General features: G+C 46.6%; 1 protein-coding gene across 1 annotated transcript in view; it reads left to right on the forward strand.

The window, feature by feature from the left end:
• Positions 1-229: 229 nt before the first annotated feature.
• The window catches only part of LOC144773695 (uncharacterized), a 177,775-nt gene continuing 150,288 nt past the window's right edge, over positions 230-27,716 (forward strand). Inside the window, exons 1-2 of the mRNA XM_078658843.1 lie at positions 230-393; positions 8,420-8,484. The gene's annotated coding sequence lies outside the window, so the exon portion shown is untranslated. The remainder of the gene's footprint in view (positions 394-8,419; positions 8,485-27,716) is intronic.

The following is a 27,716-nucleotide window of genomic DNA, read 5'->3' on the forward strand; positions in this document are numbered from 1 at the left end:
TAGAAACGTTTCAACTTCATATGTCAGATCATATCCTTTGCTTTGAGAAGTATGTATTTAAAAAGTAAGGTTTTTAAAGTGAGAAACATTTCTGCTCTCAAGCTAGTGTTGATGGCATGAGTGGACTAAGTTTAGTCCGTCGTCTCTTTCAGTTACTCTCAGCCCTGAGGCCCGTGATTTCCACTTCCGGTCAGCGGGGGCAGAGACAGCACCAGCAGTGAATGCCGTCACTATCGGCCTCCTCCTCGGCTCCAGCAGCTGTAGGGGTGGAAGGATCCTCGGCCTGTGCGGTGACCTTCACCCTCTGACCCCGGACGTCACCCCTGGCCTCGGATTGTCATTTTCACCGTCCCAGGCCGAGGGGGAGAGGGCTCTGAGCAGGGGTCTGAGCAGGTAGGAGTCTTCCTGGCCACCCCCCCTCCGGCTGAGCCCCTTCACCCCCTCCCCCCTTCAAGCCATACCCCCCCCCCCGGACTGCGGCCCCTCCCACCTCTCCTGTGCAGCCTCTCCCCTTCCCTTCTCTCCCCCCTCTCCTCCCCTCTCCCCTTCCCTCCACTCCTCCTCTCCCAGTGCAAAGAGTGGGATGCCGGCGGCAGTTTTCTTCCTTCCTTGCTGACCCCCCTCCCCCCACCACCATCAGAGGAGGGTGAGTTATTCGCGAGGAAAGCTCAGCTGACTTTAAGGCTCCTCTGAAGTTGCTCTGTCCAGCTTGCATGGTTTGCTGTGTGGTGTTTTTAGCTTCCAGTCCAGGCCTCTGCACACAGGGATTCCAGATTGCTTCATCTCTTTGTGGTGTCAGCAGAGAAGCGCTGTGGAGGTGTCAGGGGCTCCCACTCCTGCCCCCAGTGTCGTGTCACTCCCGCAGCCTCACAAGCAGCCATTGTGGAGTCAGGCAGAGAAACACTGTGGAGGTGTCAGGGGCTCCCACTCCTGCCCTCAGTGCCGTGTCACTCCCGCAGCCCTCACAAGCAGCCAGAGACCTTCTAAAGCATTGGCAGAGTGGGCAGTGGTGGAGGGGCCTCAGAGAGGGTGAACTGTCTCTGTGGACTCGTCTTCTGCGGCTCCTGCATGATCAAGGCATGCTGGGAGGAAATACATCAAAACTTTCACTGTCCTCATAATAGAGAAATGTCGCAAATTAATAAAATATCCAGCGCACAACACAATTTAGCAACATTACTAAAGATCTTCAGCTTTACTTATCCCAGGATGAAAGTTCATGCAATAAACAAAGAGAGACTCAGGGCGCTCTGTGAACAGGACAAGAGCATCGAATGCTGGATCTGATGAAAGTGAAAGAAAGAAAGGATCAAAAATATCTAGCTTTAAGTTTTTTGCACACATAACATATCATCAGTTTAAATTCAGGTTCATTTTTTAAAGTACGAACCAGTCTATTTTGCCCTGTTACAGTTTAAGCATAAATGAAGTCTGTGGCAGGCATGTTTTGATTAATTTAAATTTCAGAATGAGAAGAAAAGCAATCCCCGGGTTCAACTTAAATCACACAATGAATGTATTGTATTTGTCTTAATTGCCTTGAATGATGTTTGCAATTTCCAGCTCCGTGTAGGTAAAAGCCAAGCTGTGAGCCTCCCATGAACTATGCTGCTCAGATGCCCTGCACTAAAGCCAGCCTTGACTATCTAGTGACATTTAAACTGCAGCAGTCATTGGGCATAAATGGGCTTTAGCGCTGACTGCTTGAGCATCCAATACAGTCTAGGTGTTGCAACGAAACAGAAACAAGGAAAACCTATTCTAGAACTTCTTTGGTGACCTTTCATCATTAAGAACTACATACAAAATAAGCGCACAACTAAACGAAAGATGATAAACCACACACGTTAAAGAAATGAATGGAAAATGCTTTTTTATGTTACCGTTCTCAAACGTCACTTGGTTAATGCAATCACTGCGGAGATTTTGTGTGTAACGGAGAGAAACAGAATGGAGCCTTGGTTGGCCCAGTGGGGTACAGTGACTTTTGTATTATAGAGCTACAAGGTGGCAGCCTGCAACTGAAAGCACAATGAAGATGCACCTTATTTGTTTGACACATTGTGACATGTGGCACTGGATCTATTCGGCTGCGGGCGGCTCTGAGGAGCCTTAAAATACACAAACATCAAAGTGCTGTATCCAACCTCTCATGGATCCCGCCACCTCTTGCTGTTTTCCTGCTCCCTGAAACTGGTGATGTAGGTGCCTAATCAGTGAGCTGCCATCAGACATACACTCCCCCCACTCACTCCTGTGCCCCTTGACCCTGGAGCCAGGGGGTGCATTACACTCTTGCAGGGCAGCTAAGGTCATCCGCGGTGCTGAATTTGTGCCGGTGGGCGCCACTGCCACTTATTCTTTGGGACCGGAACTCTTTTCACACTAGCAGCAATCCTGGACATAATTTTTCTTGTTTTATATATTTCATTTTTTAAACGTCTTTTCTGACACCCCAAGCATCATATTGTATGTGTTATGTCATTGTGTGACCTCAGCGTCATTATGACGAGTCATTCCCTCCTCCTTTGCCTGTGAGCGCCCTGTCTAGACCGGGTCTCTGCAATTGCACCACAGCCCACCCGTGAAGCCTGACTGCAATTACTATTGATTCGCAACCTCTGTTCCTTTTACTATTGATTCGCATACCTCTGTTCCTTTTACGCCTGACTGCAAGCAGTCATCAGGAAACATTGACCGGTAGAACAACCACACCATTGTCCTGTTCATTTCTACACGTGCAATGCAGTGGTGACTTATAGCACTGCTTTGTCATTTCATTCATCACTCCTCGGGTCCTGCTCCTGCCACACCTACTTCACTGTCTACAGCCCGCAATCATTTCATTCCCAAATGTGCAGTCCATCCGGGAGGTTCCCGACCCCATGCAAGAGTGAGGGGTCAGGAGGTCATTGGCGACACCACGCATAATTTTTTGATAGCTCAGGTACAAATACTTTCTCATTGGTCAGCAGCTGACCCCTGGTGCTCTGTAGCCCCTCTATAAAAGGAGGCAGTGTGCAGGGATTGAAGGACACTGGGCCAGCATCAGCCTGTTAAGCAGATGCCTTCAATGATATTTGATGACCTTAAAGTTAAACCACCCACTTAAGCAGCAAGTCACCTTTGGCACAATTCTTTCTCTATTTACTATCAGGAAAGTGGATTTGTTGTGCTTGATCTCGTTAAAATGGAAAAGGTTGAAAGAGCGGTGCTGCCTGGCTTTGAGAAATAAAAGAGTCTGCTGTGATTTAATTCAGTTCTCTGTTCATATTAGTTGTATTTTTCCAAATTTCTATTCTTTGTAAATCTAAACATTTAAGTGGAATAAATGGCTGGCTCACCCCTTTTCATTGCTGCATAGCACAACTCAAAAAATGAAAATGCAGACATACACACCCAGAAAATATGGGAATGAAAATCATAAAGAAAATAAAAACCAGCAGCTATGTTGACCTGGACTGTGTAGAGAAACTACCCTCATGGATGCTGTGTGGATTATAGGGTGCAGACTAGTCAGAGTCTTATCTGTTCCAGGGTGGTAGTGTAGTAGCACATATAAAGCGCTTAATAACCTTGACAAGGTGCCAAAGCACATTTTCAAAGGATGTAGCACATTTTCCCTGTGGTTGTGCTATGGATTGAACTTCCTCAAGTATATATGTGTAGTGTATTGATGGACATGAGGACACAGTTATCTTTGTATCTAGTTTGTCATTCAGGGGTGTGGAATTTATCAAAATATCTACTTGTCCATGGGGCAGGTTGCTTCTTACATCTACTTGTCCTGTAACAAAATCCACTTGTCCCTTTGGAGCCATGTAGTGCTGCCACAAATTATGGCAGCAATCTCATTATATAAGGGCTCTTATATAGCCTCTCTGATTATGCCAGGGCATATCCCATAGTAGTGTTTGAATACTAGTAACCATTTTATGCTGCCACGTTTCCGCAGCTCCCCATACTGGGACTGAAGATGGTGGTAAGCAGTAGTTCCAGGCTTGGAATGCCCTATTGAGTCTCTGCAAACCTACTAACTTGCATGTTTTAGGGTTTTCAACAAATCTTCTCTAATCTTTCCCATACTGAGAAATGTTGGAAATTTACTCGTGAGAGTGGCATACGTAAACCTTCTTTCAGAGTTGGGGAAAAAAGTAGTTGGAGGGAAAATGAACTTTCAAACATCCAGGTTTTCACATGAGCAAATCTGCACATGCATATTTGCTCATGCTAAAATGCAGTTCACAAATATTTTGTAGAAGTACAATTTTTGGCCCTACTAATGTAAATTCTTCTGAATTCACGAAAGCCATATACCAAAGGTGCACTTTTGAGACTTTCTTTAATAAGTGGGCCCCTAATTTGGTCTGGCGTTAACCATGACCGTTTGTATTTATTAAAATTCTCTCTCTCTCTGAATCGGCTGGCTTCACTGTGAGTGACAGCATTCTGCACTTTCACAAGGAGTATATCGGTACACAAAGTAGTTTTGTTCAGTACCAGTAACTAATGTGGCATTGTGTGCTCTTTGAGACCAAAAACAATGTTTGCGTTTGCCAATGTTTGCTATTATGCTGAGGGCCCGGCAGCTCTCACATCAATAAGGTTTTACAAAAGCCATGCCAAAACAAGTCACGCATTGCCAAAACTAAAAAGCTGACCACCAATGTCAGACCTACTGGCTTTGGCAAGGCTTGTTTATTTTTGTTTCCCATAATCTTATTGAAACTGGTTACAAGAATTTTCCAATATGAATATTTTTGGGAAATACTAGCATGCATCAACACATTTTACTAAATGACGCTGCAAAGAAATGGTACCTGACATTTTACAGTGGTTTAGGAAAATGTTATTTTCCTACTTTCATTTTTTAGGAATATTTTATATTGAATGCAAAGAAACATTAATGTTGCTTTCAAGCTGCGGCAAATATTTGCATCTAATCAGAGAGCATTCTGTGAGCATCATGCATAGCCTCATGTTGCTAAACTTTGAAACCATGTGTTCACATTTTCATAATAATAATAATATTAATAATAATCCACATTTGTAAAGCGCGAACTATCACCTGTAAGGGTCTCCAGGCGCTGGGGGCCGTCGAGAAGATTAAGCAAGCTATTGCCCAGAGTCACATAGTGCTGAGCTAATCTGCCGCCAGCCCCAGGGATCGAACTGTGATCCCCAGATTCCAGAGTCAGTCGCCCTGGCCGTGGCGCCACACCTCTCCCTACTGGAACCACTGTCAGTAGTGCAGTCATAATGTACATTTACTTAGAGAGCTCTCCCTAATAATAAAGGCTTTCAATTAATGAACCATCAATACAAGTTTGAACAGCGTTAACACATGCACACAAATATTAACTAAACTACAGGCAGTACCCTTCCCTGTTCCTTAATGTGGTACTGCAAACTGGCAGCCAAAGGGTTTGTGCTGCAGGGGGTTGGGCCTACTTGTCCCAAGGACAAAATACACATTAAAACTTGTTGCCCTTGGCCCCAAACAATATGTCCTGGGCGTCGGGCTGTAGGAATTCCACGTCCCTGGTCATTGTAACTTGGATTTGATGCGAAATGGGTGAGAAATTAGTCAGTTCAGTAAGCTTTATTCGGTCTGTGTGTAGCAACCATAAAGGCAAATATACATACACAGATAATAAAATCCAATTACAATTTCATGAAAAAGCAGCAAGAAATACAATCACAGTTCATAAGTACATTAAAACACCATACTTTTTCAAGCATGAATTGATTTTAAAATAAATGTCGCAACATAAAAACAAATATCGGGCTCTCTTAGTGTAAACAGTAGGCTCATAGCAGAATTGCTGCTTATAACATTATATTTCTAAAACAAGGGTTTTAAATAGGCCCAGGGGCCAGAACCCCTGCATCTTTCTCCCCAAACCAGTATTGTTACTCCAGCTTACAGCTCAAACAGTTAACCCGCACTCTGGGAGCAACTTATATCCATTCCATTTTGCCTGAAATGTTTCCTCAAAGCTGCCCTTATTGCAGGTTTAAATTTTCTTCCTACATTATTGCGCCCACCTCATCTAATCTATATTTTAGGTTGCCTTTGTAACAACATCTATGTGGGCAGCACTATCAGGCCACTGAAAATGAGGATCCAAGAACACACATGTGCGATACGGACTGGTGATCTTAAATGTCCTCTCACTTTCCACATGCAGGAAAATCATACAACCTGCAATGACATCTGGTTCATGGGAATTTACCACACTCTGGCTAACCCTAGAGGGTGGGACAGGGAACTGTCCCTAAGACAAAAGGAGGCAGGCGTGATATGTAAATTACGTAGTGTTTAATATGGTCACAATAGGGATGATGAGCTACTTTATTATCTGTAAAGACATGACCATTACTTTATTCCCCTGGGTCATCTCTTCTGTACTGTATGAAGTAAAGAAATGTTGCACATACTCATACATGTAAGAAAAATGTATATCCATGAAATCGCTTGTATGTTGAAACATGTTTTTGATGTGCCTTTATAAATAAAACATGTAACATGGATTTCTTAACACCACAGTCCACACTGACCTGACAGGGATGTAAGCATTTTATTGTCTGAGGGCAATTTTTGACACATTGTACTGTTATTGTAGATATGATTTAGATTGTTTCATACACTGTTTTAACTCTTTCTCATTGGTGTTATCTTTCTCTTTATTTCATGCTCTTCCCTGTTTGCTCCCCCGCTGTCAGGGACGCAACACTGTGGACTGCACCTGCAAAGGTTGTATTCCTTCTTTCTTCTCTTAATGGAGGTATTGCTCCCCTATCACCTGACTCATGTCCCTCACGGGCATCATGCCCCTGTCCTGTACAGTCTCAGGTCTGTTTCTTGATTTTACATTTGTGCCACATTTACGCAACTGTGAGATTCATAAATATTGCCCTTGGTTATTTGATTGATATCCTGAGGTTTATCGCATGACCATTTGTGTGTTTTTTCACACGGATGTCTGAGGGGATTGTCTGTCATCAAGACACGGTGGATACCATTCAATCATGGCGGTCATAAGTTATATGCCGTGGTTTCAGCAGGTTACTCCTGGGATTTTGCCACAGGGTACCACACAACATATTCATAAGCCTCGTAATATGGAGGTGTTTTGATTTTATTAATTTTACTACAAATCAAGCTTGATGTGCATATCGGGTCTAAAAGTATACTGTTAGGTGAATTTAGTTTACATATATATTTCTTATTTTTTGTTTAAATATATTTGTAAGCAACAAATGCTATTGTCTGTAAATACGTGGTCTGTATTGGAACGCGCTCCGGAAGTATAGGACATTCACCATTTAAACATAGCCGCCCCTGTTCTGCTGTGTAGGACGGCACATAGCTCGTCTCAGAACGGAATACACCATCTCACAGCTGCTTCACCTTTTGTAGTTAACACAGGCTACAAGTATGACTGTGCCCTTGGCATTCAGTCTTTCCTGAGTTTGGAAGGAGACAACATCACGTTCCTGCTCCCACATGTATTATGGTAGGTCTTTGTTGCACCAGTTTTTATGTTTTGGCACTGGGTGTTTATTTCTTTTTGTTGTTTCGTGTTGATAATTTTCAACACGGCAGGGGTGACCCTGATGCCGTTTCCTCATGCTTGGGGTGTCTTCTTTAGACACTTTCACTCTTCCCCATTACCACTAATAGTTTTGAGGGTTGTGAGTTGCTAATGTGGGGCTATGAAATTATATAGCAGCATTAGTTTAATTCACATAAGCTGCTACTAGACATATGTGGAAACTGTATACCCTGTTGTGATTTACATAGGATAATGAAATGGACATTATATAATATACTGTTGCTTCTTGGCCATAGGTGTGGAACCGTTAATTCATCCACTTTGGCCTACTTTGGCTCATGTGTAATTAAGCTCCATTCCTTTTGACTGTTTATCTCCACCTCAACCCACTAATAGTGCGACTTTGATCTCAGATAGATGGATTCCATTTTCCTCTCTAAAATCCTGAAGTTTACCTATTCTCTTCGTCCTCCTTTCTCTTTCCTCATTTCAGAATAAATTGCATTAAGGTGCTTGGGGGACACAGTAACTCTCCTATAGACTCTGTATGTAAACTAGAGTCTGGTATAGGGAGCACTATAATGTCTCATACCATGTATTAAAGATAGGAAATTGGATTTTATTGTTTGTATGTCTCTCACCTGAAGTGCTGTCCTGGTGGGCTATTGTGATATGTCATATTATTCCTTTTGTAGGTCTCATGTGGAATAAGCCTTTATGTTACACCTGTTTTTCAAAAGTATGTAATATTCAAACCAGTCTTGTCATAATGTATTTGTCTTTTGAATGTATTGCATAGGTTGTGTTGTTTAAATGTTTTTATTCTACTGATATATGTGTATATATTTGTTATTCTACAGCCCTGAAGAAGTCCAATTTCTTTGGACGAAACACGTTGGATGATCGACTTGAACACTTTATTTTGGTATGTCTAATTAAATTACTACTAAATAAAAAGGATAAAGTAAAGAACAACCTTGGACATAGATCTCATAATTGTGTGATATTGTTCATAAGGTGGTGCACCATTCCCTCTGTTTTGTTCAACATTGTAAAGTCCTGTTGTGTGGACTGCACCGTTGGGGTGCTTGTAGTGTGTGCACATTTTTGTGTTATTTCCTCACACATACACATCTGGTGATAGCAGGTTAGGTGCTAGCCTCCATAGGGTTTCACTGTCAACAACTCTATATAATTTGCCAGTCACTTCAGTTGCTGTCTTGACCATTTTGTGGTGATCTGTCAAGCGGGAGCCAAGAATTAGAGGGGGTTACAAAATGCTTTTCCTACATTTTAATTTCCATAGAAAACTTTAGACATTCCTGCAGCCCGAACTGCTAAATACCAAATTTGGCAGAAAGGTAGCTCTTGGTCCAAAAAGTGCCCTTTTGTTAAATGGTGTAAATCCGTTCAGTGGTTGCTCTGAAATGTAAAGATTTTGAAGTAGAAGAGGTGTGGCGCCGCGGCCAGGGCGACTGACGCTGGAATCTGGGGACCACGGTTCGATCCCCGGCTCCGGCGGCAGGTTAGCCCAGCACCATGTGACTCTGGGCAATAGCTCGCTTAATCTTCCCGACGGCCCCCAGCGCCTAGAGACTCTTACGGGTGATTGTGCGCTTTACAAATGTGGACTTTACTTTTACTTTAAGATATACAACTGAGGCCGCGGAGAATCTGCGACCCTGCTCGATCTCATTCCTGAGATATGATTGGCTGCCAACACTTCATACCAGGAAGTGTTGGCAGCCATTTTGTGACTCGGTTGAACCGAGTCACAAGAAAAACTTTAAATAAATAATGAAAAGGGGACAGGATAAGACTCTCTAGGTCTTAAATAAAAAAAATTAAACGCGAGACATGCTGGATCCGTGACTCCCGTTGACATTTATGAAAAAACGAAGCTCGGGCTCCTGCGCTTCGTTTGAAATCAGGCCCCTGGTGAGCCAGGTCCAGAGGCTTGTATAAATATAGGAGGGGGCACACGGGGGACCCCCCTCCTCAGGACCACCACCTCCCCGGGACAGTGACATCATTATTAGCGGGGGAGCCTCTCAGCTGCCCTGGGGAGTGCCAATCAATCGATCAATCAATCAGAGTACTTGTAGAGCGCCCTACTTACCCGTGAGGGTCTCAAGGCGCTGAGGGGAGGGGGTGCTGCTACTGCTCGAAGAGCCAGGTCTTGAGGAGTCTTCTGCAGTCCAGTGGGTCTTGGGTGTGCCGTATGTGGGTAGGGAGGGTATTCCAGGTTTTGGAGGCGAGGTAGGAGAAGGATCTGCCGCCGGAGGTTGTTCGTTGGATGCAGGGGACAGTGGCGAGGGCGAGGCTGGCGGAGCGGAGCTGGCGCGTGGGGGTGTAGAAGCTGAGTCTGCTGTTAAGGTAGGCTGGTCCGGCGTTGTGGAGTGTTTTGTGTGCGTGGGTGAGGTGCTTGAAAGTGATCCTCTTGTCGACGGGGAGCCAGTGTAGGTCTCTCAGGTGGGGGGTGATGTGGCTGCGGTGGAGGACGTTGACGATTAGTCGGGCGGAGGCGTTTTGGATGCGTTGTAGTCGTCGTAGGTGTTTGGCTGGGACTCCTGCGTAGAGTGCGTTGCCGTAGTCCAATCTGCTGCTGACGAGGGCCCGTGTCACCGTTCTTCTTGTTTCGGTCGGGATCCACTTGTAGATCCTGCGGAGCATGCGGAGGGTGTTCTAGCAGGAGGAGGAGACGGCGTTGACCTGCTTGGCCATGGAGAGGGAGGAGTCGAGGATGAATCCTAGGTTGCGTGCATGGTCGGTAGGTGTCGGTGCTGCTCCCAGTGTGGTCGGCAACCAGGAGTCGTCCCAGGCTGAGGGGGTGGATCTGAGGATGAGTACCTCTTTCTTGTCCGAGTTTAGCTTCAGACGGCTGTTCCTCATCCAGTCGGCTACGGCCTTCATTCCCTCGTGGTGGTTGGTTTTGGCAGTGTATGGGTCCTTGGTGAGGGAGAGGATGAGCTGAGTGTCGTCGGTATAGGAGATGATGTTGAGGTAGTGGTGGCGGGCCACTTGTGCGAGGGGGGCCATGTAGATGTTGAACAGCGTCGGGCTGAGGGATGAGCCCTGGGGGACGCCGCAGATGATATCAGTGGCTTTGGATCGGAAGGGTGGGAGGCGGACTCTCTGGGTTCTGCCAGAGAGGAAGGACGTGGTCCAGTCAAGGGCCATCTCTTGGGTACTGGCTTCTAGGAGGCGTGTCTTTAGAGTGCAATGGCAGACCGTGTCGAAGGCGGCTGACAGGTCCAGGAGGATGAGGGCTGATGTTTCGCCGTTGTCTAGTTGGCGCCTGATGTCGTCTGTGGCGGCGATGAGGGCTGTCTCGGTGCTGTGGTTTCGTCTGAATCCGGACTGGGATGGTCCAAGATGTTGTTGTCTTCCAGGTGGTGGGCCAATTGCCTGTTGACGATTTTCTCAATGACCTTTGCTGGGAACGGGAGTAGGGAGCTGGTCTGGAGGTACTTTAGGTCCTTGGGGTCCGCCTTGGGCTTCTTGAGGAGGGCGTTGATTTTGGCGTGCTTCCAGCTTTCCGGGAATGTCGCTATTTCGAAGGAGATGTTGATGACCTTCCGTAGTACGGGTGCGATGGCTGTGTCTGCTTTGTTGAATACGTGGTGTGGGCACGGGTCTGACATAGATCCTGAGTGGATGGAGTTCGTGTCTCGTCGTCGTTGATATTGGACCAGGAGGTGAGGCGGATGGCGCTGATGGTGTTCGCAGGGGAGGTGGAGTCTGGCGTAGTCGGGGCAGTTGTGGTGTTGAAGCTGTCGTGGATGTCAGCGATCTTGCGGTGGAAGAAGCTGAAGAGCTCTTTGCTGTTGTGTGCATTGTTACCCAAGCGATCTTTGAAGAAGGATCTCTTGGCTAATCTGATGAGGTGGTGATGTCTGTGGTTTGCGTTCGTGGAGCCATATTTTCCCCAGTTTCCGGCATGCGCGTTTGGAGGTCTGGAGCTCGTTGGTGAACCCGGTGGCTCTCTTGCTGGCGTGGCTATTGGAGGGTTTCTTGAGCGGGGTGAGGCCATTGGCGCAGTCGTCGATCCACTGTGAGCTTGCAGGCTGCGGCGTCTGGGTTGGTGGGGTCGGTGGGTGGGTTCTGGTCGAGGGTGGTGATCAGCCGGTCTTCGGTGACTTTGCTCCAGCAGCGGCGAAGCAGCTGTTGGGTGCAGTGGTGCGTGGTTGGTTTCTTGAAGGTGAAATGAATGCAGCGGTGGTCAGTCCAGTGGAGTTCGGTGGTGTGGTCGAAGGCGACGTGGGTGCCTGTGGAGAAGACGGGGTACAGCGTGTGGCCGGTGGCATGGGTGGGTGCGGTGACAAGTTGTTTGGGGCTGAGGTTGGCGAGGTTGTCAATCAAGGTGGCGGAGTTGGCGTTGTTGTTTTTCACCTCCCCAGGGGCACAGAAGTCAATACTAAATAATGCTGGGGAGGCCCTACGGCCTCCCCGCCACCCCCAGGACCGCCACCTCCCCGGGGCACAGAAGTCTAGACTAAATAATGTGGGGGAGGCCCTACAGTCTCCCCCACTGCCCCACGGTCTGCCTCTTCCTTGGGGCACAGGTGTCAATACCAAATATTGCGGGGGAGGCCCTGTGGCCTTCCTGCGGCCCCGGGGACGCCACCTGCCCGGGGCTACAATGCAATATTAATGCGTGGTGGGCTCCAACCCCCCCATTGCAGCCTCAGGGACTGCCACCTCCCAGGAGCAAGTCTTTAAAATTGAATACGGGTGCCGTCACTGCCGCCGGGGACCACCACCTCCGTGGGCCTTAGTTAGGAAAAAAGGGGGCCCACGACCCCCTCATGGAGCCCTACATGGCCCTGGGGATAGCCACCCACTAGGGCCGGCTCCAACAAAGTCCTGGATTGCCCTCCTCTGGGACATTGCAGTTTGCTCTGGCTTGGTGGGAGCAGAAATTGCTTTGCTTGCTGAAAGCGGAGCACGTCTATTTCCCTGTCCGCTTTCAAGCGAGCAGGGAAACAGACATTACTTTGAGACCCATGGAGCTGCATGCTAGCAGTGGCCAGGCCCCCGGGGAATGATGTTTCCATGGTGGAAGGGGGCCGCCCAGCCCCGCTACTCTTTGTTAAAAAAAATATATAAAGGTCAGGCCCCGGAGTATGGGGTCGCTGGTGCTGAAATCAGCCCAAGAGGGGGGCGGCGTGGCTCCCCACCTTTATAGGTCGAGCCTAGCACAGTGTGCATGCTCTGCTCTAGGAAAACGACCTCTTGGAATTAGTCTGGACTTTTCACACACCTGTGTGTGTGTTTTTTGTTGTTGCTTTTTCTATTGGGATTTGCGTGCGAAGACAGCACGCAATTGGGCAAAGGCGGGTGCATGCCCCACCTTTACCCACGAAATGTATCTGCCTACGGCTACGAGCAGCGCTGCGCAGTGTGCCATCTGTTATTCGTGTGCAGCGTCGTGCACAAGCACGCGCACCACTCCCAGGCTTGTTTACCTCGCTAGAGTAACACTTATTTCACAATGCACTGCACTTGTGCCTTTGCTCGTGCACTGGATGCGCAAGCCAAGGGCTCTCTCCGTCTTTCATCCCACATCTGTGGCCCAGCAATAACATCAGCTCTGACCAAGAGCCCCAGATGAAAAATTCGTTTCATCCTCAGATTGCGCTGCACCGCTCTGAGTCACAGAAATAGCTTGCTTTTTGAAAACAATGTAGATAAAGTCCTGGCGCCATGTGGAGGAACACGGGGATATTACTGGTAAAGCATAGATCTGATATCAGTCTCTTAATACGCACTCATGTTCCCGGGCCTTTGTTTCAGTTTCCTTTCACTGCCTGGGCTCGCGCGCCACCCTTACGTGTCTCCTCTCATGTCTCCGCTGTCCCCCCTCATCCTTCACCCCTCCTATCCTCTTGTCATGTCGCTCCATCCTCGGAAATATTCCTCACCGGCTCTTTGTCCTGCCCTCCCCTCCACTCTCCATATGAGTCATCTCTGCCCCCCCCTCATTCCCTTTCCCCACTTCCTGCTCCGTTACCATTCCCTGGCTCCACATCACTAATCCTCACTCGCCCCCTATCGACTGACCCGCTCTCTGCCTGTCTGTGATTCCCTGGCCTCTCTCCTTCCTGCACACCTGTCCTCCCGCCCCTGCCCTCTCCTCCTAGCCTCTGATGCGCTCTCTGTCCCTCCTCGTGATTCTCTTTCCTTCCCGTGCTGTCCCCCTCCACTTTCCTCCTCCTCCTTATAGCCTTTTATCCCCTCCTGAACATCTGCCCTTATTCCCCTGAACCCTGATAATTCTCTCCCCTACCATCCCCTCATATCCCCTCCACCTGACCCCCTCTCACAGACCCTCTCTGGAGCTCTCCTTCGGATTCCTCCTCCCACCCTTCCTCTGATCCTCTCTCACGCCTTCCACCTCCCCAAATATCCTCTCTTCCCCTCCTCCTGTCCCACACTTTCCTCCTTCCGATACTCCCCACTTCTCTCCTCTCTACTGAACATCCTCGCTCTCCTCCTCTGGATCCACTCCCATCCTCACGTCCTTGTTCCATCTTCTTTCCGCCTCTGATCTCCTTTCCTCCCTTTTCCCCATACACCTGCCCCCACCCCACTGGTTCCCTCCCGTCCGCTGTACTGCTTCTAATATCCTCTGCGCCCCTCTTGCTGAAGAAGTGTCCTCCACTCGCCCAAACCCTCACATGGTCCGCCTGGTGTACTTACAGTATGATGTGTTGCCACCATTTGCACACACCTGCATTTTACCACGTGAATGGGAGATGTGTTTTTTTAACAGACATCTCCACGGTCGAACTGCATAAACTGATAGTCTGCACTGACTTCTGCAGCCCAGTGTTACCACAGTACATTACAAAGCATGTTTCTGTCCATGACACACACTGATCGTGGCCCTAAATATCATAGGTCGTAAAATTGTGTGGCCAGATTATTAACAGGACAATGTGCTGCATAGCTAAACACTTATAAGGTCCCGAAGGCTAGACCTATTGGCTATGCCAATGCTTGTTTTAAAACATTTTTTATCGAATTGTTTTTAATAAAAGATGCAGGCCCCAGGGAATGGGGTCCCTGGGACCCAAAATGGACCAGGGAAGGGGGTCAACATGGCCCCCCCTTACAGAAAAATAGAAAACAATTAACTTTAAAAAGCCAGCAACTCACCAGAGGCGCGCCCCCTTTCTCCACCACTCTGCAAACACACCTCCTGGCATGCTGCTGGTTGGGGGATGAATTCCCCTTGGCTGCTGAGGGTCCTTAGGGGCCAACAAGACATCCCGTTACCTCCAGTAAGCCCAACACAGTGCCTTCTTTCTCTACCACTCTGCAGACGCGCCTCTTGGTGTACTGGTGGGCAGGATGAGGTCCCCTTGCCTTCTGAGGGCCTCAGGATGAAAATAGACTTCATCCCCCAAGCTGCGGTGCTCAGACAACCAATCACTCACCCATACAGACACTCACATACCCACTCACACACCAATACAGCCCCTTAGACACCAACTGACAGACAGATACAGACATTCATGCAACCTATCACTCACCCATACATTCACTGGGACACCTAATTACTCACTTCTACAGTTAGTCATGCACCCACTGAATCATCAAATCAGGCACTCGTACACCCACCGAGTCACCAATACACCTTGGTACATAATTTACCACTCAATCATTTTAAAAACACTCATAGTCACCGGATGATGTAATCAAAGATGTCATTAGTGATGTCATTTGAGATGTCATCAGTGATGTCACTGGCAATGTCATGTCATGAGTGATGTAATATGTGAGGTCAAAAGTCGTGCATTGCGGGGGCGTGAGTTATAGTTAGCTCACTAACTATAACGGCTGAATTTCTCTGGTTTTGTATGAGTGACACCTGAGCCTAACCATGAAGTATCCGTAACCTTTGATTTTTTTCAATGATTGACCATTGGACGTCTTTATCTGTGTGAATTTTCTCCAGGAAGTGTGCAGTAAGTTTTGTGGATTGTTTTCTGCAGCAAACAGTACTTCTTTGTTCAATTATCTGGACTTTCTTTCCTAGTTGTCATTCCGATGTATCGGAGCCTGCTAGGAATGTAATGATGTAAATTACATTACTGCTGTTTCAGTTAGTTTTGACTCTTTGTTCCCATGCGGACACCAAGACCAGATCGAGTATTCTAGATTGTTCCATGAGGGAATACCCAGAGCAATTGCCATGTGGGTGGTAACCTGTCACTCGGAGAAGATCCCAGTGTATTGTTTGCCGTTCAGGTGTTTGACAGATGTTGCTGTGCACTAGTCAGTCTCGAATGCTTCTATTCCTTCTGAACAAGAACTTTATTTAAAAAAAAAATATATATAACTGGCTGGAAGTAAGTAAGCCCCTGTTTTGTTGAAAAATCTTTTGATGCTGGTTGACAAAGTATGATAGGTGCTGACAAAAATTAGGGTGCAGTATCTTGTCTTATGTTGGTTTCAAGAAGGGCTTCACTCTGGATGTTTCATGCTCGTTTTTGGACCTTTTTTATGACTCTCTCGGTGTAGGCTTTCTCTCTCAGTTTCTTGGTGAGGGCCTCAGATTCTCTTTTGAAATCCAGTACATCTGTATAATTCCCCCCGAGGCACAAAAGCTGTCCCACAGGCAAGTTTTAATTCACTGCCCTAGGATGTGCACTATTAAAGTGCAAGAGGCTGTTACTATCCTTAGGTTTCATATACAGGGAGGTGGTAAGACCTTCCATCTTTGGCTGTAATGGGGACCTCTAAAATATTCTGAGTTTCTGTCCACAGTTAACATAAATTTGAGAAAGAGGTTTCTTCCATTGATGTAACCACAGTATCCCAGGGGGGGCGTGACAGAGGGCACTAGAGGTGCGGGGCGCTCGGAGGAGGCCTGCCTCCAACATAAAATGTTTAACTCACTCTTCACGGGCCCCCACTTAGTTTAGAAGTGCGTCCCTGTCGTCAGGTGTATGCCCGCCCTCTATCAAACCAAGTTTTTAGAGGGCGAGGACCGGTCAATGATGAAGCATGACACCAAGTGGTTTGTGAGACCAGTCTTTCACTTTTTTGTGAGATGCCCACACTCACAATTCAACATTTTTGCATGTAGGTCACTATTCTGGGAGCTGTCCCATTTTGTGTTAAACGTTTCTACCATTGAGCCATGTCATGAAAGGTTCAATAGTAGTATCTGCGCCGTGCCAGATCACCAAGTTCTCGCCTATATAATGCCGCCACACATGAATATCCGGACTGTATGGGTTGTTTGTCCAGATGTTTCAACCCTCGATTCAACCCACATACAAACAGGCTATGCTTGGGGCAAACATACTTCCCATGGATGTCCCGTGGCGCTGCAGGAAAATCTGAACTTCAAAGGAAAATACATTTTCTGTGAGACCCAATTTAGCTGCCTGGTCCTATTATTGGGCCGGTAAGAGATCAATAATCACCCAGAGGCTCTCTTTTTGCGGGATGCTTGTGTATAGGGCTTCGACATCTAGGCACAATATTACGTTTGTGGTAGGGTCAAATTCGACCTCTTCGGCTAATCGACAACCACATGGCATTTAGAATTTTTTTTAAAATGCACCTGTTCCCTAAGGCCTGAGCGGTTACCGGAACTCCTCACTTGGTTGTGCTTTCCTTAGAGCTGTGATATCCTGCATGGATGAAAGTTGCACTTTATAATAAATAAATAAATAACAGATTAAGGAGGTGTTTAGGGGCTTGTGTAGATGACCTTATGTTCTTAACTAGAGGTCGAAGGAACCAATCAATATATTGTAACAGTGGGTCTAAGAGGAAGCCAATGCCCGACATTATGGGGTTCTCTGGGGCGGGAGTCTTCCTTTATTGATGTTAGGAAGTGTATAGAATTCTTCCATCCATGGTTCAGTGGTTATGAGCATTCTCTTTCCTTTCTCGTGATCCATCAGTTTCCTGTAACTACATCCAAGAGGGTAGTGATTGTGTCCCTGAGGCGGGCAGTTGGGTCTGATCATAGGACCGTATCGTTTCTCCTATCCTGTAGGAGGATGAGACAGGCTTCCCTATATTGCCTTGGATAACCATGGCTTTCTCTTTATCTTCTGGCTTTATTACAAGATGTTCCTTTTTACTAAGGGTGGGTGTAGTCCTCGTAGTGGGGCTATGCGAAGCTCGGCGAAGTGGGGTGGGCGCTACGTCCACCCACACACTTTGCGTAGCCCCACTACATGCCGCCCGCCTCCCTCCCGCCCTCTTAAACAACCCTATTATTCCTATTACTTACAGTAAAATAAAAGGAGAATCACTTACCTTGAATGCAGCGTTCCGGGGCTCCCTCATCCTGTAGACGCGCCGACTTCTGCAAATGAATGCGGGGCGCCCGCGCATGCGCATTTCTCGCGAGATACTGCGCATGCGCGGGTGCCCGCGCATGCGCATTCGTTTGCAGAAGTCGGCGCGTCTACAGGATGAGGGAGCCCTGGGATGCCGCATTCAAGGTAAGTTATTCTCCTTTTATTTTACTGTTTGTAATAGGAAAAATAGGGTTGTATAAGAGGGCGGGAGGGAGGCGGGTGACGGGCAACTTCGCTCCGCCACTGAGTGGGCGTAGTGTTGCCTACTATGCCTACTTTGTGCAGTGCGAAGTAGGCACCACTACGCCCACTCCGTGGGCGGAGCGAAGTGCTACGCCCACGGTTACTTATTACCGAGGGAGTCCAGAGCTTCTCTCTCTTGTCTGGTAAGGTTTTGAAAGGTATTCTCTCTTTGGTTCATTTCTTCAACTTGTTTGATGACCACTTCCTCAAAAGCCAGCACTTCTGGCAGGGTCATGGATGGCGGAGGGTAGACCCCCTGATTTCTTTCTCTAATTATTGTGGCCATCATCTAGGTCTGTAACTTGGGTATTCAGAAAGAAGGCTTTCACAAAGATTTTCTGGAAGAATTCTGCTAGTTTCCATTGCTTTTTTGAATTTGTCCATATAGGTCACAGGGACAAAGTCCAACCCATTGTTAAGTACTGTGAGTTCGGCTGTATACTGTTCTTCAGTGGTGATATTAACCTCTATGTCTATATGCTGCTCAAGCCTGGTTGTTGATTGTTCCATGTGCGACTGCAGGTGTTCATGCCCTCTCCTTTGTTGTTCTCCCCCTGTATTTTTCATCCCTCCTCTTCAATCAGTCAATCAATCAGAGTACTTGTCAAGCGCACTACTCACCCGTGAGGGTCTCAAGGCGCAGAGGGGAGGGGGGTGCCGCTACTGCTCAAAGAGCCTGGTCTTGAGGAGTCTTCTGAAGGCGAGTAAGTCTTAGGTCTGCCATAGGTGGGCAGGGAGGGTGTTCCAGGTCTTGGCAGGGAGGTAGGAGCAGGATCTGCCGCCGGAGGTCGTTCGTTGGCTGCGGGGGACAGAGGCGAAGGCGAGGCTGGTGGAGCGGAGGTGGTGGGTGGGAGTGTAGAAGTTGAGTCTGCTGTTCAGGTAGGTTGGTCCGGTGTTGTGGAGTGCTTTGTGTGCGTGGGTGAGGTGCTTGAAAGTGATCCTCTTGTCGACGGGGAGCCAGTCTATGTCTCTCAGGTGGGGGGTGATGTAGCTGCGGTGGGGGACGTTGAGGATCAGTCAGGCAAAGGCGTTTTGGAAGCGTTGTAGTCGTCGTTGGTGTTTGGCTGGGATTCCTGCGTAGAGTGCGTTGCCATAGTCCAGTCTGCTTCTGTTGAGGGCCTGTGTCACCGTTCTTCTTGTTTCGGTCAGGATCCACTTGTAGATCCTGCGTAGCATGCGGAGGGTGTTGTAGCAGGAGGAGGAGACAGCGCTGACCTGTTTGGACATGGAGAGGGAGGAGCTGAGGATGAATCTTAGGTTGCATGCATGGTCAGTGGGTGTTGGTGCTGTTCCCAGTGTGGTTGGCCACCAGGAGTTGTCCCAGGCTGAGGGGGTGGGTCCGAGGATGAGGACCTCCATCTTGTCCGAGTTCAGTTGAGACAGCTGCTTCTCATCCAGTCAGCGACGGATTCATTCCCTCGTGGAGGTTGGTTTTGGTGGTGTGTGGGTCTTTGGTGAGGAAGAGGATGAGCTGGGTGTCTTCAGCATAGGAGATGATGTTGAGGTCGTGGTGGCGGGCCACTCGTGCGAGGGGGGCCATGTAGACGTTGAACAACGTCGGGCTGAGGGATGAGCCCTGGGGGACACCGCAGATGATGTTGGTGGCTTTGGATCGGAAGGGTGGCAGGCGGACGCTCGGGGTTCTGCCGGAGAGGAAGGACGTGGTCCAGTCGAGGGCCTTCTCTTGGATTCCGGCTTCTTGGAGGCGTGTCTTTAGGGTGCAATGGCAGACCATGTCGAAGGGGGCTGACAGGTCCAGGAGGATGAGGGCTGATGTTTCGCCGTTGTCTACTTGGCGCCTAATGTTGTCCGTGGCAGCGATGAGGGCTGTCTCGGTGCTGTGGTTTTGTCTGAATCCGGACTGGGACGGGTCCAAGATGTTGTTGTCTTCGAGGTGGCGGGCCAATTGTTGCAGAGTCTTCCTCTCCTGCCACCTCTTCCTAAAAAACACTAGTTTGGTTGGAAAAAGGCAATAGTTGTGGTTGGGGGGGTCCTTGAAAAGGCTGGGGCCTGGTCAGATGAACATCTGGTTCGGTAGGTAGATGGAGTTGTAAAATCTCCCTCTTGTCTCTTGGCTCTGTCTTCCTCTTTAACTTTGGTTAGAGTTGTCACTGGACCAATCCTTAGTGTCTAAGTGGGAAGATTCAGAAGCACTTCTCCCGGAGGACTCTGCATCAAAGTCATACTCTTTGTTATATCATCCATTGGTGTAGGGGTATACCCTCTCATGAGAAAACATTTTGATATCATTTTGCAGTGTACCTTAATTTTGCTCTGCTTGCAATTTCTTTATTGACTCCTCCATTTTCTTCTTGTAAATGGTGATCTTTATCTGTGTGTTGAGGAGGTCTTTGCTGGCTTTTATCTTAATTAGTAAGGCATCAGATAATTATGAAGTCCCCCACAAACATATGGGCTAATCAAAACCTTTTATGGCCCCATACTAGGAGAAACTACCTTGTTTCCCCCTCTTGGTGAGCCCGAGGGGTAAGTTGGTAGTGAACTGCAGTGGTTTGGGGGAAAAACTGCAGGTGATTCAGGGCAGGAGGCGGAAACGGAGAGGAGGGATAATGGGGGCAAGTCGGGTTGGCGAGGAGACGAACGCAAAGTCAGCGTGGAGACTGGTGAGAATTGCCGTCAGGGGCTGCTGATGTAGTGCCTCTGACTCCACTTGCACAAACCGCCGTCAGACAGCGCCAGCACTCTGCACCAACACTGACACCCCCGGGTGCCGACATGCTGCTGGGGTGCCCAAAAGCAGCCGACAAGATGCTCTATCGAGCCCCTCAGCCCGCTAGCTTCTTGCAGCTTTGTGCTGCCAAACTCACTTTGCTCTGCCAGACTCGACTAATCAATTGTGATTGAATGCTAGGCAAGGGTGCAAGAGCTAGTTAGCCAGGAATAGAAATGCTCCACAGACCCAGGTAGAAAATCCTGCGAAGATCTCAATGCCATTACCCCTGAATTTTTAGCCACTACCTGCCGGGATTGAACTGTGTTCCTTGGAGGCTGTACGCAATCTTGGAGTGGCCTTCAATGATAATTTATCCTTAGAGAAACATGTTAACAAACTAAGAGTTTCATCTGTAGCACTTGATTTTATAAAATGTATTGTTATGGTTTTAATTAACTGAAACAATAAACTTTTCAAACCTAAACCATGTTAACAAAGTGACTGGTGTTTGCTTTGTACTGCTTCGTGGCCTTAGAAAGTTGTTTCCTGTTTTACCGGCTCATGCTTAAGCTTTAATTAACGGAGTGTTATGGTCAGCAGACTGGATTATTGTAATGCTCTCCCTTACAGAAGCTCCTGACTAATTGATTAAGAGTCTGCATAGAGTCCAGATGGCTGCAGCTAAATTGACATTAAACAAATCACAGAGATCACTCTTAGGAAACTTCATTGGCTCACTGAGACAGAAAGGATCTGCTTTAAGTCCATGTGAGTTTGATTAAAGCCCTTCAGAATAATGCCCCTGCACTGCTCCGAGGGGGGCTCTTCGGTCAGCTATAGCTAATCTCATTCAGGAGCATAAGTTCCAGAAGGTCCGACAAGGTGGACGCTCTTATTCAGTTAAAGTTGCTCAGTTATGGAACAAGCGGCCACCTGATTTGAGAACACTGACTGACCCGCTGAAATTTAGGAAAGCTTTGAAGACCTGGCTGTTCCCTAAATAGTGGATTCCTGTAATCACGTGCTATGCTCGGTTTTCTTCCCTCATGTAGGCAATTATTGCTCTTAGCGCCAGGATACCTGTCTGATCACAGTGCGCTCTACAAATATTTATAATATAATATAAATACAATAATATGAATATAAACTATATATAATAAATTAATAATATAATAAAATTAATCTCATCTTCCACAGCCTATCTGATGTGAATTACGCCCTATGTATGTATTTCAGCTGTAAGACCCTAAACTGTGATTCAGTCACTACTTCCTGGGGAACGCCCAAGCCTCCCTTGATGTGTCTTCCATTAGGGGTCCTTATCCAATTCCCATTCCCACTCCTCCCACAATTGGACAAAAGAGTCGGGTGAGCAATTTGCTAAAGCGCTATAGACTGCTGAGATTTATGACCTCAATTCTTCTATTAAAACTTAGGCTTTCCTCGTGCTATAGATGGGGAGCTCGTCCAGGTCTTTTATGCGAGGAATAAGAGCACACCGGAGCTACAGAAATTTAAAGAATTGACTACAATGGAGATTATATTCACTATTGAGCTCTGTAAATAATTTCAATGTATCTGGACATGACATCCACCATCTTAGATATTGCATCTCTCCACAGAGTCCCTGTAACCCAGACATCTGCCCTAGCCAACACCCCAACTACAGGAGTGTCTTGCTTGTCATACACTATATCCAGAGACCTAATAACTTCATTCCATACCGGAAACGCCACTGCTGTGCCCAGAGAGAGAGAAGGGGGTCTATCCCTCAAAAAAGGATCCCCCTCTGTCCTCCTCATCAACCCTGTCAGAGGTAAAGGCTGGGTCCCCCCGGATATCAAACCACCATTCATTTCTAATAATTAAATGGGTTTCCCTATGATATGAAGTTATTATAGCCGCTATACGTCCCTCATATATGGATTTGAAGCATTTTGACAGTGCAATTCTGAGGTGGAGGGAACAGGAAGTAGTGCCCCAGAACATCTTATAAGGCAGCGTCCAATCAAGTGAAGAGGTAGCAGGGAATAATATATGAATAATTATGTAGTTGGTATAATAAGTCGAGCAAGATTACCATCTTAAAGATTGAGGAGCACCCCAAAAAGGATAGGGGGAGTCCTGACCAGAACCTCAGGCTGGGTCAGGCGATCCAGCTGCACTTAAATGTCTGTCCCAGGCCCTTTTGCCTGATAATCCGCACCCATCCATAATGCAGTCATGATTCAGTTGTCTGAATTTTATAATTCCACAACCATCACAATGGTCACACCCTGCCAGTAGGCGCAATTTGTGGATGTTGCTAGCACAGTGTGAAGAATGCTCGATTTTACAATTGTATTGGTTTAGTTACAGCTGCAGTTTTGATGAGATATGGAATGTTTTTCTGTCATGAGTAGGAGAAGTATGAAAAACTTTGCAAAGGGTGTAGAACTTCCATATTCAAGCGAGCGGCTTCATCCCCCCATGGCGCCGGTCTTTGTTGATAAAACAAACATCAACCTGCCTCATTACTACCCTCCTCATTACCATTGATTTAAATGACTCTAAATGTGCACTGGATAAAGTTGAAACATACTTACTTTTCGTATTACAAGTTCACATGGTCCTTCACAATCCAGTGATTTCTATATGTCATGTACAAATTCTTCGCTAGAATCCAGATACATACTGCTAGTAGTAAGTTACTTGCTCACTATTACTAGAGTTCTGCATCCGACTCTTCCTGTTCGATGTATTCATAGTCATCGTTCCACCTTCTTCCCTCATGGCCGCCTGCAGCATCAACAGATTATTTTCTCCATTTTTTAGGCACTGCCTGGAGACTCCTTATCTGCGTCTGTCTCTGGTGTCCTTCTGCTGCAGCTCTGACACATTCTGGGTGCTATATTGAGCACGCCTCTAATGCTGGCTTTGTGACCTTCAGTGTTGGCTCCTGGTTTTCCTTTGTATTGAGTAGTATGTCCACATTTGTTTCTACCGTCATCATTATGGTAATAAACTCTCCTAGAGCTCTAAGGCCAGATGTAGATAATCTCAATTTACCTATTCTTAAATACCGATTCGGTATTTAGGAATAGGTAAACGGGATGTAGATAATTTTTCGGTAACAATTACCAAATCAGTAAGATTCGGTAATTAAGAATGGGTATTTACCGATTCGATATTTACTGAATCTGTAAATATCCATTCAGTAATTCCCATTCATTCCTATGAGCCTGGAGGCCCATAGGAATGAATGGGAATTACCGATTCGGTATTTACCGACGATTCGGTATTTACCGATTCGGTAAATACCGAATCGGTAAATACCGAATCAGTAGTAGGGAGAACCCTTTCAAGGGTGGCAGGGTGTCACATTGACACCCTGTTGCACCCCTGAATAGTGCATGGGTGCACATGTGGCACACATACATGCCCTAGGGGCATGTATGTCTGCCACATGGCACTGAATAAAAAGCACAAAATTGCTTTTTAAAAGGCATTCGGAATTTACCACCAACTAATAGTTGGTGGCAAATAATGAATCCTTAAATGTAAAAAGCACTCACTTGAGTGCTCTCTACATTAAGGATTCGGTAATTTACCGAATCGGTATGTTAAGAATACGGTAATTTACCAATTCCTTAATTACCGATTCGGTAAATTACCGAATTCTACAATTTGGCCACCTACATCTGAAAAGCCTAATTCCGGTCGGTAACGGCCGACATTCGGTAATTTCGGCCGTTACCGGACGGAATTAGGCTTCCTAAATATGGCCCCTAGTGTTTACGTTATTACAAGCCATTCTTAAATAGATCTAACACATTTGCTTTCTTATTTATAAATTTAAAATTTCACTCTGTCCTCTATGGTGACCATACGTGTCATGCAGAGATCTGTGTATAAAGCGTTGTTCACAGTTTGCAATCGTATGTATAGATAAGTGAATTAATGCACCTAGTGTACCGTGCCACTTCGGCCAAGCCTAGTATTTGCATATGTTAGATAGTGCTATCCCCCATCATCGGTAGACCGTTGAATAGTTTGGAGTGCTATTCGTGGCGGGCTGTCTAGCCAGAACAGGGATCTCAGGAGCCTAGTTTTTGCGACGAAGAAAGTGTTGGGCAAGGCACGTGTGCTATTCTGCAGTATAAAGGTGAATCCAACAGTGGCAATGCCCTCCAGTGTTTTACATCTTTGTCTAGCTTACTAACCAGGGGCATCAGGCTATCCTCATAGTGGGTATCATCTTTGTTTGAGATCCACAGACCCAGTTATTTAAAGCGCTGGGTGGCAACATTTAATGGCATGGGTGGCCCTCGGCTTCCCAGCCGCCCATCAGAACTATTAGGGAATTCTCCCAGATTATCCCAAAGCCGGAGAAGTTTCCATAAATAGTGACAATGTCACCAATCTGCAAAAAATAAAATATCTGGGTTGGCTAGGTGCATTATTGAATATCATCGGCATTAATGGATAGACGTTCCTCCCATGGGTGATCGCATCCCCAGCCCCAGCTCGGGCATCCACACTCATCCATGCCTCCATCGCCTCTATCGCTAGGGCAAATAGCACTGGTGAGAGGGGGCAGCCCTGCCTCGTCCCGCTCTTTTATGGGGAATTCCTGAGAGAGGACACCATTGACGTTGCTATGCCTTAGGGTTAGTAAAGAGCAACCTGACCCATTTCAAGAAGTGGGGACCAAATCCCATCTTGTTCATAATGCCGAATAGGAAGGGCCAATCCACTGAATCAAATAACTTATTGGTGTCTGAGGCTACCGACAACAGAGCCGTAACTCGTTCTATTGTAGCAATGTTGTTATAAAGACACCAAACGTTAACTTTGGTCGATCTATATGGCATAAATCATATTCAAGATTACCCTTCTCAGTCAGTTTAGCCAGCATTTTCGTGTCCGGATTAAGCTGAGATATCAGCCTGTAGGAGGCCCACCTTTCTGCAGGGTTCCCAACCATGGGTATAAGAACACTTGTTGCTGTGCACATATGGTCGAGGAGCGCCCCTTGTCGATACAGCCATTGTTAATGCAATACTTTTCGAAGCACCCTGTCCAAATAAATGGGCTTCATCTTGTCTTGTGTTCAGTGATTACCAAGCGACCTGAAATTACCTATTACAAAACATTTATGTTGTGTTAGCATGTTTTATACAGACAAGAATAATACCTCTTTCTATTACAAAATGTTTTATTGTAGCATTTAATTTGAGCTGGTTTTAGTAAAACAAAAGTGAAATCTAATAATGCTTTTTTGCTCAAACATAATTAATTTAGTTAGTAGATTTGAGTAATGAATTACATTATAAGGCCCAATATGTTTCACTATCATTTTGCCCTTTGAGTACGTTTATTGTGTAAATAACTCCATCCCCAGCTGTTTGATGCAGTGTGTGGACACATCTTGCTAATGACTGCTGTGGGGAATACTGGGCATATCATAACAAAGACGGGCATATGGTGGGTATGAAAGGTTTTGAGGGTTTTGTACAGTGTGACATCAAGCAATTAAACTGCCTTTTGATGCACAGTATAAGGAATGTGCCATTGCATTGATTCCCAGTTGAGGGATCGTGTATCCTAACCTTACAACAGTGTCTGCCACTCGATGCTCATTGCAGTACTGCGATTTTTACCTTTGCTTTTTATGTTTCTGGTTAGTTGTTTCTTGGATTCATACCTTCTCTCACTAGCTGCTGCTGTTTTATGAGTGCAAAAAGAACAATTGATGGACAGAATGCAGAGCAATGTCATACATTCACCCCAGTACAGAGATCTGGGCCTAAATCCATCGTTTTTGTGCTCACCATGCCATTCCAGTTTGGACCCAGCCATATGTAAATCAGTCTTGATCCTGCGCCCAATGGGCACAGTCCAGCCCGTACTGCCAGGCCAGGGTACCCAGCCATATGCAAATCCGTATTGACCTTGTGCCTCATGGGAACAGTCCAGCCCGAACTGCCAGGCCAGGGCATGCTCACTTGGCCACTGGATTCAAGCTAGCCTGGGTGATAATGACTGATTAGCCAGAAACCAGTCCCAGGATGCTTGTTTCCAGTTCAGGAAAGACATGGCTTGGCAGTTCAGGCTGGGCTGTTCCCATGATGCACAGGGTCAGACTGATTTGCATATGGACATGTCTGAACAGGGGTGGCGGAGTGAGCTAAAGAATGATGATGGATTAAACCCAGATCAGTTGACTGGTGGTGAGTCCTTGCAATGTTCAACGCTCCGTCCAGAGTCCCCTTTGGTATTGCTGTTTTATGAGTAGCATTACTTAGACTTGTGGGTTGAGTTGGGAGAAGTCTGTAGATAGCAATAGATTTTCTAGGTGATCATTTTAGTTGCACTGAATGCACCAGTTAGAAGGTGCTTGGTACGAGACATTCTGTAGGTATTCTGAGTTTTCTTTGATGATCTCTAACCTTTCAATTTCTGGTGCACTGAGAGATTTCTTTTTAAATGATGTTTTAATGATCTTTAAATACAAGCAGCAAACACAGTAGGAAGTGAGTGATCTACAAACCCGACGAGTCATCAGTTATAGCCTAATACATACTAACAAAGTGTAATAGTTCTAAACCAGTTACACTACATGTGCACTCAATAGAAAGACTGACAAGTACATAATCAAGCTCTGTTGTGTTTCAGGAAGGCAACATTTCCTTTGCATACATCACTTTAGACAGCATTTTGTTTCATCCTCCCAGGTGCTGATTACGTTTAGGGGCATTTCCTCTGCGCTTCATGTGAGTTTCTCCAGCAACTCTCCAGTGAGCAGCAGCTTTTAAGCCACTTGGTGAGGCTGATCAATGATTTTCATTGTAAGGCTATTCTTTCCTTAGTTATGAACATGATGAGTTGAAACGTATTAATTGATAGTCTTGCTGTACCATAGGACTT

Source organism: Lissotriton helveticus, chromosome 8 (genome assembly GCF_964261635.1).
Source record: "Lissotriton helveticus chromosome 8, aLisHel1.1, whole genome shotgun sequence".
In the NCBI taxonomy this organism is placed as follows: domain Eukaryota; kingdom Metazoa; phylum Chordata; class Amphibia; order Caudata; family Salamandridae; genus Lissotriton; species Lissotriton helveticus.